The sequence below is a fragment of the Pangasianodon hypophthalmus genome, chromosome 23 (genome assembly GCF_027358585.1).
Source record: "Pangasianodon hypophthalmus isolate fPanHyp1 chromosome 23, fPanHyp1.pri, whole genome shotgun sequence".
In the NCBI taxonomy this organism is placed as follows: Eukaryota; Metazoa; Chordata; class Actinopteri; order Siluriformes; family Pangasiidae; genus Pangasianodon; species Pangasianodon hypophthalmus.
This window is the reverse complement of record NC_069732.1, coordinates 4,669,800-4,688,437: the sequence shown is the minus strand read 5'-3', so window position 1 is coordinate 4,688,437 and position 18,638 is coordinate 4,669,800. Positions and strand designations below refer to the sequence as shown.

Below are 18,638 nucleotides of genomic sequence, written 5' to 3'. Positions count from 1 at the left end.
CTACTGCACATCCCTCAGAAACACAACAACCAATCACAGGCCAGAAGATAAAACACACACTCTTATTTAATCTTGACGCACACACTGTGTGACGCCCGCGACAAACAAGGTGCTCTACTCACAACTGCACATTTATTACATGAAGTTAATGAGATGTGCTTTGCATAAAAATTTATCATCAAGAGAAGGTCAGCGTTCTCGATAATACGGCTCGGTTAACTTAAACATGACTCAAAGTTTTGGTCGCAAACGTGACTAATAACTCAAACAAATACTTAGTGATAAATAAATCACCAAGATGAATTTACTTATCGCATTCCAGAAGTGCAGAGCATTAAGCATCACTGCTTTCAACTAAACTAATTTTAACATTTTCAATTGTTATATTTATACCACGAATCTGATTGGCCAGAAGCTGTGGGTTATTTCTGTAAAACATTTCCGGCTCTAACATGAACGTCAGGTCCATACTAGCGCTCTCGTTCTAAGATGTTATTGTTTCTATAGTAACGGCTCATACACCAGGACCTGTACGCCAGACACTGTACGTAATCTAAGACTAAGAATGAACAGAATTTTAAAAATGTGTTATTTAGCAAATTAAAACGTATAATCGTTGATGTGGTGATGCATTTTGTTAGGAGACATTTATTTAACGTTTATGGAAGGCGTCTCCAGAGTCAGCGCTTTGTAACAAAGTTTCCCAGCATGGGAAAATCTTCAGACCGAGGAGTTTCAACTTCCCAAATTTTTCTGTCAAGTGACAGCTGCCTTTTTTAGAGACAGAGGGGGAGGGAGAGAGAGAGAGAGAGAGAGAGAGAGAGAGAGAGAGCATGTGAGAGAACGTCGGTTTATAGAGGCTATAACGTAAGTGAGAACAGAACCTAACTTGTCTCTCGGACGTTCCACAACATTAAATCTCACCAAGCCATTAGAATGTGCAGTGAGTCGTTCATCAGTAAATTAAACATTGTAGCTGTTGGGAAAGTTTCACCTGCCTTGGCAAAGTTTTGGCACTCTGCTTCTTCAGGGGTTTCTAGGTTTTTCCTGTCCACACAATTTATTTTAGGGTTTTTACAATTTATCACCCTTTTAGAAAAGGTTCATTTTGGGTGGACGGGAAACCAAAACGCATCAAAAATATCTGCACACATGTGGGCGGGGCCTGAAATTCCAGAAATACCACAGTAATAATTACATGACCTCACCTCGCCATGTAAAACTAATCCAGAGCACATAGAGCTTAAATTCAGACAGGATTACACTGTCATGGCGGAATGTAAAAATTACCAAAGCAATTTCAGTTCCTCCCAAATCTACAACGGCGGTAATTTGTGCATATTCCTGGTCCTAGAAAGACTTTTTTTTTTTTTTTTTTTTAAATTATAAACCAAGAAATAACCCTAGCACGTCCAAACTGACACGGTGGTACAAATTAGCCCTTTTTCCTAAAGACTTCCATGTGAAACGGCGTGCTTGGGCAGACCGGACCTTAGTTTTATTCACTGTAATTTGGTTGGCTTGTACAAAAGTGAACATTTAAAACAAGGAATATCAACATCGATAGTGACGTCGAAGAAAACCTGTTGGTCAATCTGATGGCAGAAAACGATGACAATTTCATCACAGTAGGCATGCTATATATGTGTTTAAAGTAAAGAGGTAGTCTAGGAAGGGTTCTCTCTTTTGTACTGCTGAAACCAAGTTTTTTTTTTTCTTTTTTTCCCTTTTTTTTTTTTAAACCAAGAGTTTAAAACGATATACAATAAAGTGCAGACAGTGTTTAAAAATTTTTTATGATTTGATTAAAAATACTTGGCAGAGAAACAAACCTTCTAGCAAATTTGGGTTTTTTCATGTTCTTGGAATCAACATGTCTTCCATCCATCCATTATTTAGCCGAATAATTAGATGACACGTCCACGGCGTAAACACTTTCATCTCTTTCTACAGAGATCTCTGACCCCACATGGATCAGTGATAATTATTACACAAGTCTTCTAGTAAGACCAATTACCATGCACATCTGGAAGACTAATCCCATCTGAATAGAACCGGGACTGCGGCTGTTGCATCACATTAACGAAAGCATGAATGAGTAAGGGGTTTAAAATTCAGATCTGCAGAACAGAAAGGCAGTAGGAGGTTTTGTTTTTCTTTTTCAGAGCATCACAAGCTGCTACTCTTGTACAAGGCATCGACCCCGACCAGGCCCGAGGTAATCCACGGTACCAAATGCATGCAGGAGCCAATCACCATCAAGCATGTGTCTCGTCTGAGTGAGTAAACACGCAGCGTTCATTTTCCACATGGAGTTCTGATTCAGTCTTAGCTTCATTCCCTTAGTCACCACTTAGTCATGTAACATCTTCAGGGGCAAAATACATGAGGAGGTGGTGCAATGTCATCATTACATCTGGGATTTTACTTTTACATTTTTACAGGCTGTGTGTACACGTGTCTGGAAAGAGACGCCGCATTTTGCCTTCTAGGAATAACCCTGTGTAATATATATATATCCCGTCCATGTTAACAACTTAACCTTCTACTAGGTTTAAAGACACTCCGGGAAACGCTCGCCCTTCTCTATCATTCCCTGCCAAAACCAAAAAAGTCCGAGTTTAAAAATGCAAAACAAAAAACACAAGCTTTTCAAAAGGACGTGTCAGAGAAGCAATGCTATGTAAATTATTGACTTCATAGCACAGGTATAGTTCCGTATAGTTCCGCCGGTCATGTGACCTACCAATGATCAAGCGCTACTAGCGTGACGACTATGTGTATATCGTAAAGAGACACAGACATCCTCTGGCAACAGACACATGTCCTGATATTGTTTCCCGCCGGAACAGGAAAAATGACTCTCATTATAGTCAATTTTACAATTCTGATGTACAATCTGATGAAAAAGTGCATGTGTGTTTAGGTTTCTCACACGTCCAGCACAGTCTTCCTTCACAAACTGTCCTTTCAACACAGGAACACGTGGGGGGAAAAACCCAGCATGTGACCATCAGCCTCTGCAAAAAAAAAACCCAGCACCCTCTACGGGCCAATAACGGATAAAGGGGTTTCTGTACACTTGCGCTGTAACAATCACTGATTCAGGAAAAAGTTTGTGACATTCCTGCATATGTTATACCTGGAACACATCATTATACAGCATTCACAATTAAGGATGTCTATTCCTCCATCTTTTTCCAAGTTATACAGATGCAAAGTGCCATACAAAGATTTCATCCAGTTACAAAAAGTGCACATTATTTCCCCGAGTTCATACAGCAGCTATGATCTACAGCAACGGGAAAAAATGTAGGAGCTTAAATCAATGCAAATTAGAAGCAAAGCGATGGGACTGACATATGCATACGGCCGTAACACTAAAGGTGTAAAAATCCCTGTGCGTTTTTTTTTTTTTTTATTATTATTATTTCAAACATTCCTCCCTATATGCTCACCAGGGCTGGGGAATATTACAAAAATATCATATCACGATACGTGAAGACGTTTTTACGATATGTGAAGACATTTTTATGATACGTGACACGTTCCACAATATATAGGTTCCTAAGAAACTGCCAGCAAAACAGCAATAACAGTTAAATAGTTAAATAGTTAAATATATATATATATATATATATTGGAGTAAACGTAAGTTATTCAGAACTGAAAGGCAAAAAAAATCTATTTTAATAATTCCTAATATTAAATAAAAAATAATTTACAATGAAATTTCTTTACATAGGTTTTAATATACATAACAAAATACTGACATTAAAATCAGCTGCTCCCAATTCGAGCTTGTAATAATTGAAAATAAAAATTAGCTAGAAAACATTTTTGCAAGTTAGAAGATACCTTATACTCATATCTCAAAAGTGCATCATGACAGATTTTATCACAATATATTATATCGCCAAGCCCTAAGAGCCTGGTGTGTTTGATTCACTCAGAACAGGGCGGTGCCGAGTTTTCACCTGTCGGTTTGCCCACAAAACTTAACCACCTGTTAAACAGGCAGCAGAAATGGTGCATTAGGTTTATTCTGACACTACAGATGAGATATATGATTTATTAAAAAAAAAAAAAATTTAAATATCATTAAATTACTAGTGCGACAATACACTTTCCCGGAGATATCACAGGTACCGAAATATTTAGTTAAAACTTTATAACTGAGCCCAACTGATGTTTAAAAGTTGTGTACTGAATCTTTAAAACAGTGCTGAATTTTATTTATATTTATATTTTCAGATTTTATTTATCATTTACAGAAGGATAACATTTCATTTCTGGTCAAATGACTGGTTATTTGTACATACATACATTAGTGTATATGTTAGCCACGTTGGCGTAGCTATACCAACGTAACCATGGCAACCAAAAGTAAACCAGAGTTAGAAATGCCCACTAAATGCCGCCAGCGTAGCGTAGAACTGGGCGATATGACGATATAATAATGAGATCATAGAGTGATAAATGATGTTACAATAATTTTGGATATCATGAATATCTTGAATATGTTGTTTTAAAGAATTACAAACTGACAGGAAGCAGTTGACATGATGTTTAAATTTTGTACATAATCTTTTAAATGTTAAATTGTTTTACTGATGCTTTTTCTCCTTTTCAGTGTTGTTTATTTATTATAAATACTACTTTTTTAAATCTAAAACAATAAAAAGAAACCTTTTTTTAGACAGACATTGTGTTCGTGATACATAACGGAGAAATGCCTTTAAGAATCTGAGATGTGTGCATGACATCCCCACTACAAACTCACTCTTAAACATGAATGAGCTTGTGGCATGTGGTGAAAAGTGTACAAATCTGCTTAGACCACAGCTGCACATCTTACAGAGCGAAGCCAGTGTAAAGTGGAGATTTATTTACATATCGGTGTGATCCAGGTTGGGCGCATAAATAGAAACGAGCAGTCTGTATAATAATAATAATAATAATAATAATACAGTAATAACCATAATACCAATAGAGATGTTATCTGTGGAGGAAACACTGTTTAAAAGGTGAAGTGGAGCAGTTTCACGCTGTTCGTGGCTCGGCTAAAACAGGACAACGTGTGAGCTTGAGGCAATACAGATAGTTTTCCAGTCTATTAACATGCCTCATAGATTTGCACCTCACTGTTATATTAATTAATGTCAGCATGTCATGTGATTAAACGATCATTAGCGCAAACAAATGTATTGCGTTTCAGTTTCGAGCAATCCTACACCGAATAGGCTCGGGACGATCGATGATCGATTATCTACTACCTACGATGAGTCAAACTACCGCAATAGCTATTAAGTCGGACGATTTAAATGTCTGTTGGAAAACTCGATGTCTGCAGCTTTATGATCGACAAAAATAAAGTGTCTTTGCATATTGTGTTTCCTATACGAAACTTTATAACTTGCTGCCTGACGTCGACGCAGAGTAACAAAACTTTCTCTGATGTATCTTAGCTTCACGAGTCCGTGCTGCCGAACAGATTTAACTTTTATAATGAGTTTAGTTACAGCTATGGACTTATGTTTATTTACAGTCCAGGCTTCAGTTTAGCAAGCATTACTGAGCTCGTTAACGGGTAATTAAGCAAAAAAGTACACTGACTCAACACTAACGCTAGCGATTGCAGCCACAGCTGACTCGTAACTTAAACGGTATTTATTTCTCCATAATGACGCTATGTACACACGACACATGTGGCCACGCCCCCCTCCAAGCCACAGGTGATACAGGCGATACTGCCACTCAGCGATAACTGAGGGCGGGATACGACAACGGCGTGTTACACACGATCACGCAAGCCCAACGTCGTAATCCTCCTCTTATTGGTTGCTTTTAGATGAGTGCCATGTGCAGACGCCAATGAAATAGTTTTCGTGTAAATAAAATAGCAGCAATATCAACAAATGTCATCTTACAAAGTAATCTATCCGCATATGAAATTTGAGCTTTCCGTCTCTCACTCAGTAACTCAACAGACGTCTCGCCTCGGGACTTCACGCCTTGCCAGAAATCCAGATGTAATGTGACCAAGCACTTGGGAAATTACAACCCAAAAACTTTTACCATCAAAAAAATCATGTTCCAACAAATACAGCTGACTGGCAGAAACAGCAGTTATATCAAAGTTTAATGAAACATTTTTTAAACCATGATGTATTTAGGTACATGTCTGTCCTTTTAATTAAGTGAGTAGTCATTGGTGTGCACTGCGTAATTTTCGGAACAGCAAGACACTAGTTTGATAAAAAAAAATAATAAATAACAGTTTTTTTTGGCCCCTTTACCACCGATCTTATGCCCAGAAATTTTTACAATTAGAAGAAGGGCGATAAGACTAAAATACCATATCACGATTCTCAAAGACATTTCTACGATACGTATCACGATTTATTGGTTTACTAACAAACTGCCAGCAAAACAGTAGTGTTGCATTAAAAAGAGACAGTTTGAAGATACTTTCTTTAATGTCTATTAAAATAATTTGAATATCTCGTAAAAAATTAACATTAAAAGGGAAAAAACATCTGTAAATTCATCTGCTTCCTGTCGGTTTGTACTTATTATAAAACAAAAATTTAATGATATCAATAATCTCTTTAAAAAAAAGAAAGCACATTATAACGTTTTATCATGATATTGGTATCGTCGTATCGCCCAGCCCTAATTACGCTGTCGAAGACCTCCGATCTCGACTCCAGAGGATTCTTTAAAGATTTTTGGTCTTTGGCAGCTAAATCAGATTGAATATGGTACAGTGTGAACTGGTTTACCACAGAACAGAGGTGAAGGATAATTAGCATGTGGCATTTCAAAGGTCACCGGTTACACACATTTCCCTGCTATGTTACGTAACGTACTGTATAGTGTACAGCATGTCTGTGTACATGAAACGACAGGACAACAAAACGGAAAGACTTACATGCTTAGGTCAGGAGTCCCTCCCCTCCCTATCTGAGTGCGCTCATGATCCCCCAGCAGCACTCAGCAGAGGAGCTGCTCTCGTCCACAACCAGAGAAACGTCAGCCGATCGGAGGGAGGACGAGTGGATGATCTCACACACGCCCGATCAGGAGATCACTACTCTAAACGTGAGACAGAGAGAGAGAGACACATTGTCAGTGTGATACATTCAGCACAAGACAAATGAGATTATCTTCCTGAAGTGTCCTTGGGCTTTGGAAAGGTGTCACATATGAATTATGACTACTCACTCATTCACACACATACGCTAAGTGTTTCAACAACTTAACACATTTCACTGCTGATCATTATCAGACGTGATAAGTCTGTGCTCTCGGATAGCATGAATTTTTTACCGCGCATGAAGAATCATTTATCTTTTGGTCAGAGTGGGCTAAAAAAATGAAGATTTTTTGAGTTTTTTTTTTTTTTTAAACTCTACTTAAGGCAACTCTACGTGAACAGAAGACATGCACGATGAGTGTTTAATGAAATGAAATCGTAGCAATAATTTAGTTTACTAATTAAGCATTTAGTGTCACATTTGGGTCTTTTTTTTTTTTTTTTTTGGTTAGAGCACGAAAAATTTACAAGTTCTCCAGGATAAGGGCTGGGAAATTAAGTCTTACTACTCTGTGCAGCAAAAGAAAAAAAAAAACTTCCAGGCCTCTCCCAGTTTCTGTACCACCCTTTCCGGGGGGGAAAAAGAAAAAAAAAAAGAAAACAAAAAAAAAAACAGGAGCACGCAGTTACCTCAGACAATTCAATCCAACACGGCTAAACTAATCCAGTTCTCAGGTGAGCATGAATATCTGAATCACCCTTTTGGAATTAATACAAATAGCAAATCTCACACAAGGAATCACATTTTTGGATAAATGTGACCATGCATGCTGCTTTAGGACACATTCTGAATCAGAGCCTACTGTACTTTTTGGACGTTTAGGATGTATTAGTAACTGTGGAAAAGAGTCTCAGTATTGACATCCGAATCATTCAACTGTCTGAATCTGTTTGCCCTAACCTCTTCGTCAATTCCTGCATACACACACACTGAAAACACAGCAAAAATCCAACTGCAATCCTGCCGCTAATATAATGCTAAACGAGCCAACTGGAATTATGGGATAAAGTGTACAAAGTCTCGGATTGTGTACTACTGCCTGTTTTTATCCTCCACCGGCACCTGGTTGTCACCTCTTGCAATCTACATGCACTTTGCTCTGCCTAACAGTTATGTACATAGCCGTCTGTGATGAGTAGAAAAGGTATGCATGCGTGCGTGCGCGCACACACACACACACACACACAGCTACAAAGTTTGTAGTAAGGTTCATCAAGAAGTACTGGTGAGGGCGGATTCGCAGCTTACAAAGCAAGGACACTTCATATCACCGTCACGCTGTCACTCTCTATCCAAAACACGCCATGGCATTGACTGACAGGACACGCCTTGCCCTACAGACATTATCTGTGCTTCTTTAAAGAACATTATGTTCAGTTTGAGAACTTGAAAAGAAAAAAAAAAAAAAAAAGAAGCTCTTGTATACTCAGGGAGCTTTCACACCCATTAGGCCGTCTGCAGCGTTCAAATCAGACTGAAATTCAACACTTTTGGATCGTTTGCTGTTTGGTTTCACACAGCAAATCATTTTAAAAACAAAAAAAAGCAAAAACGTTGGCTGAAGAGCGGATAGTGCTGAAAAAGTACTCATAACACTCTTTCATTCATTTCATTTCAAGTTATAAAAAAAAAAAAAAAAAAAACTTTACCAAGTGTGTACAGACATCACAAAAAATCAGCCAAGCACGGAGAACGCAGAACTGCTGCTAAATAAACTATTAGATAACTATATAAAGAAATAACATAACGCATTTTATGCATCATGTCAAGTGTTTAATTTTTCTTTTTGTTCCTAACTCCAAACCTCAGAACACTTCATGCATCATTGTGCAGCGCTACAGCTCTGTCCTTTAGCAGTACGCAGCTACCAAGGAAATATAAAAAATAAATAAATTAATTAAAAAATATATAAAAAATCCTGCTGCACAATAGGTTTGACTCACTTCCTGCAAAGTTCATTTGGAAACACACTGAGAACACCTCACTCGGGCCACATTCACAACCAGGCATTAACGTGCGGCCTGGGTGATCGCAGCGCTAAGTACAGGTGTGAACGGGGTTAAATGCATCTCGAAGATTCGCTGCAATTCAATCACTCCAACCACATTCGGAGGTGGACTGGGACGCATATGACCACATCACATCTGTAGTGTGAACGCAACTGCGTCTCGATGCCCCCCGGCCAGCAGCAAAGGACAACTAATCGCTCGAGAATGCTGTAACATCAGAGACGAAAGCAGCTGCTTTTTATAGCTTCATTCGTCGTCTTATCTCTCATTTATTTATAGGTTTCATTAGCAGACGAAGCGATTAAAAGGTGGGAAACAGTCTGTGCAGGTACATCAGAGAGGATTCATTCAAGGAACATTTCTTCCTGAAAACAAAAGTTATGGAAGACTGATGTAATAAATGTGCGTGTCAGACTTTCTCCAGGGGAAACGATGTATGAAATCCGATCAAGTGGTCACTGAGGACGCATTCATAACGCCAGGTGTGAACAGCTATGCGTCTCGACTGTCCACTTGTTATCCGATCACCCGGGACGCATGTTAATGCCAGGTGTGAACGGGGCCTCAGATGCTCTCGGCCCGGTTGTGTGATCGCCGTGTTCTGACCTGCATAAAGAACCGCACCGAGCTGGAGAACCCATCAGGGTTGCATTCAAACAGACTGAACACTGCATATGTGAAAGCACACCTGAAACAGTACACCTGAGAAGAACCTGAATTCACACAAAGACAAGACAAGCACTGATGCCCAAGCTCCCACTGCAGGTTAAAGTGGCACCAATTTAATCTTTTCTCAAAAGCAAAGGGAAAAAAAAAAAAAAAAAAAGTCACTTTCAGTTTCAATTCTATTCACTTTCTTAAGTGAAAACCAAATACAATACAGCCTACCATGATATGTATGCTATTTTTGTCCATATTTGTCATAATTACACACAGACAGGAATTCATCCAGTTTGGAGTTTTACTAAGCGTCGAATCATGCACGAGTTTATTTCTGATGATTAACAAGGAATTCCTTACTCTCAGCTTTAAAATATGAACCTAGTTCAAATAGTTGTGGTTTGAAACAACCTTTAATGCAACTTAACATCTTTAAGAAGTGCTCCAACATTAACCACAATCAAATGTAACAAGCACTGCAAATTAGCAAATAAGCCCTCGTCACTCGAGGAGAAATTAGTGCAACAGTGTAATGAAATGGTCTCACTAATCATGTGAAACAAGAAGCAAACATCATCATCTTTTCTTTTGGGTGTAATTCATGTCAATTCTGTTAACACTGCTGAGAAAAAAACCAAAACCACACAGATTTCTGCTCGATAAAACATTGAAGCATGCATAATTGGCCTTATTAGTCACGGTGTAAGGAGTAAAACACTTGGGGTGTGCTATTATAGGAAAATAATCCATGACAGGGTGGTGTGATGAAGAGAAGTTACTGTTACCACCTTGAAGTTGATTATTTTCCTAAAACAGCATGTCTTCTCATCCAAATATAGCTACAGAACGTCTGCAAAACAAGCTAGCTCCTGTTATTCGTCACGTTATAGCAGCTATAAACAGTCGTTCCCTCACCAGCCTCGCTTTCTCTCTCTCGAAAGTAACTAGACCCAAAAAGAAAAAAAGAAAAAGAAAAAAATACACACACACACACAGTGTGACACAGTACCGAGAAACAGCAAAGTGCAAAAGCGCGTGTCGTGAAGTCTTTCCTGTGATGGAAAACTTAATGACCATCACAAAGCACTGACACTGGAGACTCCTTCCATGAATGTTAAATAATCACTTCCTTACAGAAAACTTCACTGTCTCTGTTCTTCATGGTGTTGATCTAAACTCAACCAGGAAACACACTGATCTGAAGTTTACACCTTTTCACACATGCAAATGAATAAAGTTTGACTGAGATAAACAGCAGCAAAACAAACAACAAACAGCTTTACAAACTGATAAATAAACCACGTTTAACACGAGAAAAACACACAAGTAAGGACAGTGTGTCAAGCTGCAGGCTTCAAGTGTTTTCAGTTTCAGTTTTGTTGTTTTTATAGTGCAAAACATAATAATAATCCCCTCTGAGAAGGGATGCTGTCTACAGCAAAGCAAGCAATGTCCAAAAGTGACGTCTGCAAATGGCTAAGATGACAGTCTCACTGGGTTTTGTGGACAAAACAAAAACAACGCATTTTTTTTTACTGTGTAAATGTGATCAAAGAGAAGGTTTAGGAAACGCTAGAGACTCCTGATAACAAATAAGAATATATCTATTCTGCAAAATAACAAATGCACTCCTAATTATAGCTAACAGCAAAAAAAACCCAAATAAAGCCCTAGCTAGACTGCTAGCTAGCCAACATGCTAGCATGGAACAAGCGGACCAAGTTTGAAAATATAACAAAACTTGTTTTCCAAAAACGCTTTTAAAGACAAGACATATGTTTGGAGTGAAAACAAATTTGCCGTGAGACACTTTCTTACAATGATATTTCCGCCTATTAAACTGAAAACGTTATTCTCTCTCTCTCTCTCTCCGGTCCTCCGGGTAGCGCACAAAATGGCGACCACTGCGTTACAGCCTCGGAGTCCTTATTCTCAAGCGCCCAGTTAGCAGCACTTGTGGTCAACGGCGTACATAGATACTTAATATTTGTGTTCTATATTTAATCATACGCCAACACAAAACGCAGTTAAAACATCAATAATAATAACAAGGCAACAAAAAAGCGGCAATAACGTCTGCGCTGTACTTATTTTTTCGCCGAGCTAACTAACGTTAGCTTGACCGGCTACGGTTTGACACGGCAGGGGTGGCGGAATCACAAATGGACACCTAGGGCACTAGGAAGGACGTAGAAACAATGCATACACGGAAACAGAGGACGTAGTGCACTCAAATAGGGAGCATGTCGTTATTTGGGATTCAGCCTGACTGCATACTACTGTACTACGAAGAACGAACGCTGTGGCGTATGAACTGTGTTGACATTCTCCATGCTATTTAGTTTAGTACGGTAGTATACAGTACGATTTTGGAGCTGAACGTCAGAATAGAAACGTAATCACAAATGTAAAAAGATGCCATTCTTTTTAAAAAAGGCCGTTTAGTTTAGATAAACGCGAGCCTACGCAATTATTGTGGAAATATATTGCGTAGTGTCGCTGACATTCCCGAAAAGAAACCCGCGCGCTTTGTTACGCACCGCGCGCTCAGACGGAGGCAGGTTACGCAACGTAAACAGCGTAGCTTGCTTTCACGCATGTCGCGCAACCTACCTATGAGAAAATGGCCTAGGGTTGTATGGCAGCTAGCTTAGCCGCGCTAGCTAATAAACAACCTAGCCATAACAGCTAGCTAGGTGAGCCGCTGAATGAAGTGTACTCCTGCTCTCCTGATGCACGGCTAGTACAGCAAGAAACGCCGCGTTTCACACGCACACACACACGCGCAGCTCTCCGCTGACGTTAATTAAGCTCGTTAGTCTCCACGTTAGTCTCTGCAGGGCCTCCCTCCGGTCTCCTCGCGCTCCCTTTTCGCCGCTGCGCTGCTCACGCGAGACTCGACGACGACTCCGGTACTGACCGAGACGCTCGATAAAAGTGCGCTAAGGAAAGAAAAAAAAAAACACGACACCGCTACCCGTCGCCTACTGTCGGCGTTTTTTTTTTTTTGTTTGTTTTTTTTTCACGCGCGAACACGCCGGTAAACGATAAAAAGCAGCGGCTTTAAATGTTTGTGTTGTTGGTTGTTGTTGTTGTTTTTTTTTTCGTTACCTTATTTATCGGGTTGTCAAGGTGCGCGCGCTCTTTTCTTTTCCCACAATCCAGAACAAACAGCTCGAGACGTCGGTGACGTCATACGCATGCCGAGCGTAAGGGTCGACGCTGACAGCTGAAAATAAATAAATAAATAAATAATTTTATATATATATATATATATATATATATATATATATATATATATATATATATATATTTTTTTTTTTTATTAATATATATATATATACTGTGTGTGTATAATTATTTATTATATAAATATATAAATAGATAGATATTTTAAATATATATTTAATATATATATATATATATATATATATATATATATATATATATATAATAGATAGATAGATATATTGTTAAGTGTGATTTATGTTTTGATTTACACCAGCATGATGTTTTATTTCATGCACATCGTTTTACGATTTATAAAAACTTAATAAAGTAGATAAAATAAACAAATATAAAAGCCTATGGAAATGAAACTAATAAATGCTTTAATAATAATAATAATAATAATAGTTGTGAAATATTGAAATAGTTGAAAATATTCTTTTAAAAAAAAAGTCAACTAAAATAATTAAGAAAATAATAAATTAAAACCACTTTGTTTATGAATGTGATATCTATCTAATAACAAATAAGCTGAGTTTATTATTTTTATTTTTTTTAGGGTTTCTATAATAACAAACACGTTCAGCATATACAAAGGATAATTTTGATTTCAGCTTTTGGAAAATATTCTGATAGAAAATGTATTATTATCCATCCATTTTCTGTACCACTTATCTCTTTTTTTTTTTTTTTACACAGAAGACTTTCATTTATCCTATTATTGCCCCCTGTATTATTATTATTATTATTATTATTATTATTATTATTGTGTTTCAGTTTTATCTTCTTATTGCTAGAAAATATACCCCAGTCAATATATTTAAGAAGAGTAAGAATAAAAATATCTTGTTTTATGAACGTGATATTTACCTCATAACAGAAATTTTAAAAACCCATATACTGGAGTAAACACATTCAACATATACAAAAGATACGTTCACTTTAATCCTTACATACAGACACATTACACACAGAGTCCTGTCAACGTAGACACATTACACAGTCATACACTCACTGACCACTTTATTAGGAACACCTGTACACCTACGTAATTATGCGATTATCTTATGAGCCAGTTGTGTGGCAGCAGTGCAATGCATAAAATCATACAGATACGGGCCGACAGCTTCAGATAATGTTACATCAAACATCGCGCTGGGGAAAAATGTGATCTGAGTGATTTTGACTATGGCATGATTGTTGGTGCCAGATGGGCTGATTTGAGTATTTCTATAGCTGCTGATCTCCTGAGAGTAATAATAAAGAAAGAACATCCAGTGAGCAGCAGTTCTGTGGACAGAAAGGCTTTGTTGATGAGAGAGGTCAACGGAGAATGGCCAGACTGGTTTGAGCTGACAGATAATCTGAGATATCCACTCTATGCAATTGTGGTGAGCAGAAAAGCATCTCAGAATGCACGACACATCGAACCTTGAGGCAGATGGGCTACAACAGCAGAAGACCACATCGGGTTCCACTTCTGTCAGCCAAGAACAGAAAGCTGAGGCTGCAGTGGGCACGGGCTCACCAAAACTGAACAGTTGAAGACTGGAAAAAACGTAGCCTGGTCTGATGAATCTCAATTTCTGCCAAGGCACACAGATGGTGGGTCAAAATCTGGCACCAACGGCATGAATCCATGGACCCAGCCTGCCTTGTGTCAACAGTCCAAACTGGTGGAGGTGGTGTAATGGTGTGGGGAATGTCTTCTTGGCAGACTTTGGGCCTGTTAATACCAATCAATCATTGTTTGAATGCCACAGCCTCTTTGAGTGTTACTGCTGGCCATGTGCATCCCTTCATGGCCACAATTTACCATCTTCTTATGGTTACTTCCAGCATGACAATGCACCATGTCACAAAGCAAAAGTGGTCTCAAACCGGTTTCATGAACATGACAATGAGATCGTTGTTCTTCAGTGGCCTTCTCAGTCACCAGATCTGAATCCAATAGAACACCTTTGGAATGTGGTACAACGGTAGATTCACCGCATACATGGGCACCTGAAATATCTGCAGGAATGCATGTCAACATGGACCAGAATCTCAAAGGAATGTTTCCAACATCGTGTGGAATCCATGCCACAAAGTATTGAGGCTGTTTTGAGGGTAAAGAGAGACCCTATGCAGTATTGGTATAGTGTTCCTAATAAAGTGCTCTGTGTGGGTACATACACCATAGAAACATTACACACACAGTCATATCAACATAAACACATTACACAGAGTCATATCAACATTAACACGTTACACACAGAGTCATATCAACATTAACACATTACACACAGAGTCATATCAACATTAACACAATACACACAGAGTCATATCAACATTAACACATTACACAGAGTCATATCAACATAGACACACTACACACAGTCATATCAACATTAACACATTACACACAGTCATATCAACATTAACACACTACACACAGTCATATCAACATTAACACACTACACACAGAGTCATATCAACATTAACACGTTACACACAGAGTCATATCAACATAAACACACTACACACAGAGTCATATCAACATTAACACACTACACACAGAGTCATATCAACATTAACACACTACACACAGAGTCATATCAACATTAACACGTTACACACAGAGTCATATCAACATTAACACACTACACACAGAGTCATATCAACATTAACACACTACACACAGAGTCATATCAACATTAACACACTACACACAGAGTCATATCAACATTAACACGTTACACACAGAGTCATATCAACATTAACACACTACACACAGAGTCATATCAACATTAACACACTACACACAGAGTCATATCAACATTAACACACTACACACAGAGTCATATCAACATTAACACGTTACACACAGAGTCATATCAACATTAACACACTACACACAGAGTCATATCAACATTAACACATTACACACAGAGTCATATCAACATTAACACAATACACACAGAGTCATATCAACATTAACACAATACACACAGTCATATCAACATTAAGACAATACACACAGAGTCATATCAACATTAACACACTACACACAGAGTCATATCAACATTAACACGTTACACACAGAGTCATATCAACATTAACACACTACACACAGAGTCATATCAACATTAACACATTACACACAGAGTCATATCAACATTAACACAATACACACAGAGTCATATCAACATTAACACAATACACACAGAGTCATATCAACATTAACACAATACACACACAGTCATATCAACATAAACACATTACACACAGAGTCATATCAACATTAACACAATACACACAGAGTCATATCAACATAGACACACTACACACAGAGTCATATCAACATTAACACGTTACACACAGAGTCATATCAACATTAACACACTACACACAGAGTCATATCAACATTAACACACTACACACAGAGTCATATCAACATAGACACACTACACACAGTCATATCAACATTAACACACTACACACAGAGTCATATCAACATAAACACATTACACACACACAGTCATATCAACATAGGCACAATACACACAGAGTCATATCAACATTAACACACTACACACAGAGTCATATCAACATAAACACATTACACACACACAGTCATATCAACATAGGCACAATACACACAGAGTCATATCAACATTAACACATTACACACAGAGTCATATCAACATTAACACATTACACACAGAGTCATATCAACATTAACACACTACACACAGAGTCATATCAACATAAACACATTACACACACACAGTCATATCAACATAGGCACAATACACACAGAGTCATATCAACATTAACACACTACACACAGAGTCATATCAACATAAACACACTACACACAGAGTCATATCAACATTAACACACTACACACAGAGTCATATCAACATAGACACACTACACACAGTCATATCAACATTAACACACTACACACAGAGTCATATCAACATAAACACATTACACACACACAGTCATATCAACATAGGCACAATACACACAGAGTCATATCAACATTAACACATTACACACAGAGTCATATCAACATTAACACATTACACACAGAGTCATATCAACATTAACACACTACACACAGAGTCATATCAACATAAACACATTACACACACACAGTCATATCAACATAGGCACAATACACACAGAGTCATATCAACATTAACACATTACACACAGAGTCATATCAACATTAACACATTACACACAGAGTCATATCAACATTAACACATTACACACAGAGTCATATCAACATTAACACATTACACACAGAGTCATATCAACATTAACACACTACACACAGAGTCATATCAACATAAACACATTACACACACACAGTCATATCAACATAGGCACAATACACACAGAGTCATATCAACATTAACACACTACACACAGAGTCATATCAACATAAACACATTACACACACACAGTCATATCAACATAGGCACAATACACACAGAGTCATATCAACATTAACACACTACACACAGAGTCATATCAACATAAACACATTACACACACACAGTCATATCAACATAAACACATTACACACACAGTCATATCAACATTAACACACTACACACAGAGTCATATCAACATAAACACATTACACACACAGTCATATCAACATTAACACATTACACACAGAGTCATATCAACATAAACACACTACACACACAGTCATATCCACATTAACACATTATACACACAGTCATAGCAACATAGACACATTACACACACACAGTCATATCAACATTAACACATTACACACAGAGTCATATCAGCTTAGATACATTACACACAGATATACATAAAGAGTCATATATTGAAATATACCACTCAGCAGGCCTGTTCTGTGCATAATCTTAAAGATTATTTCTGTTTTTTCCCCCAACTGACTACTAACTAAATATCATCCCAATCTACACAAGGAATTGTTGACAGAAGTATATAAGTCAAATTAATGAATGTTTTGATTACTGCACTTTTGACTGTACCCTATGAATGTGTAACTATATTAGACTATATTAGACTATATTAGATGTGTGTTGCACACACAGTTCTGTATAATCAACCATATTACCCCTCTGTGTGGTTAAAACAGGAAGAGAGAATTTAACCATTTCATGCACAGAGAGCAAACGTTTGATTTAATAATATATAAATATGTGATATAAATATTCATATATAACTCATCTATTTTGTGCTTTCACTTTTATAAATGCCTCAAACGCTTTCATATCTTCTAAGCAGCTTTTGGATCTTCTCAGCTGTAATGCTGAGGTTCTGTTGATGATCCACATTCTTCATGTTTTCGATTGTCGTGTTGCTGCACAATGCACCACATTTCAGTAACTTCCCAGAAGTGTAATATCTGTAGATATTTTCTTCCAGAAACCAATTGCACTGAAATAAATAAAGCCTGAACACTAGCACTGAATGTCATTCATGATCATTTGAGAATTTCTTTCACTGCTCTCATTTCTGTGGGGGCACTTATTTATTTATTTATTTATTTATCTGGCATGGTTTAGCTCCACAGGTCCCTTAGAGTGAAGTATCACTGCAAATCCTAAATTCCTCTAACTGATCACATTTCTCCTGTCATGAA

At 37.7% G+C, this 18,638-nt stretch overlaps 1 protein-coding gene across 4 annotated transcripts in view; it reads right to left on the bottom strand.

Annotated features, from left to right (window-relative positions):
• brd4 (bromodomain containing 4) overlaps positions 1–12,966 on the bottom strand; it is a 55,117-nt gene extending 42,151 nt beyond the window's left edge. For 2 of the 4 annotated variants that reach the window (XM_053228713.1, XM_053228716.1), the window contains exons 1-2: positions 12,383–12,851; positions 6,935–7,098 (exon numbers count right to left, since the gene is read on the bottom strand). The gene's annotated coding sequence lies outside the window, so the exon portion shown is untranslated. The other 2 variants (XM_053228715.1, XM_053228714.1) reach the window with 2 other exon arrangements.
• Between the last annotated feature and the right edge of the window lie 5,672 nt (positions 12,967–18,638).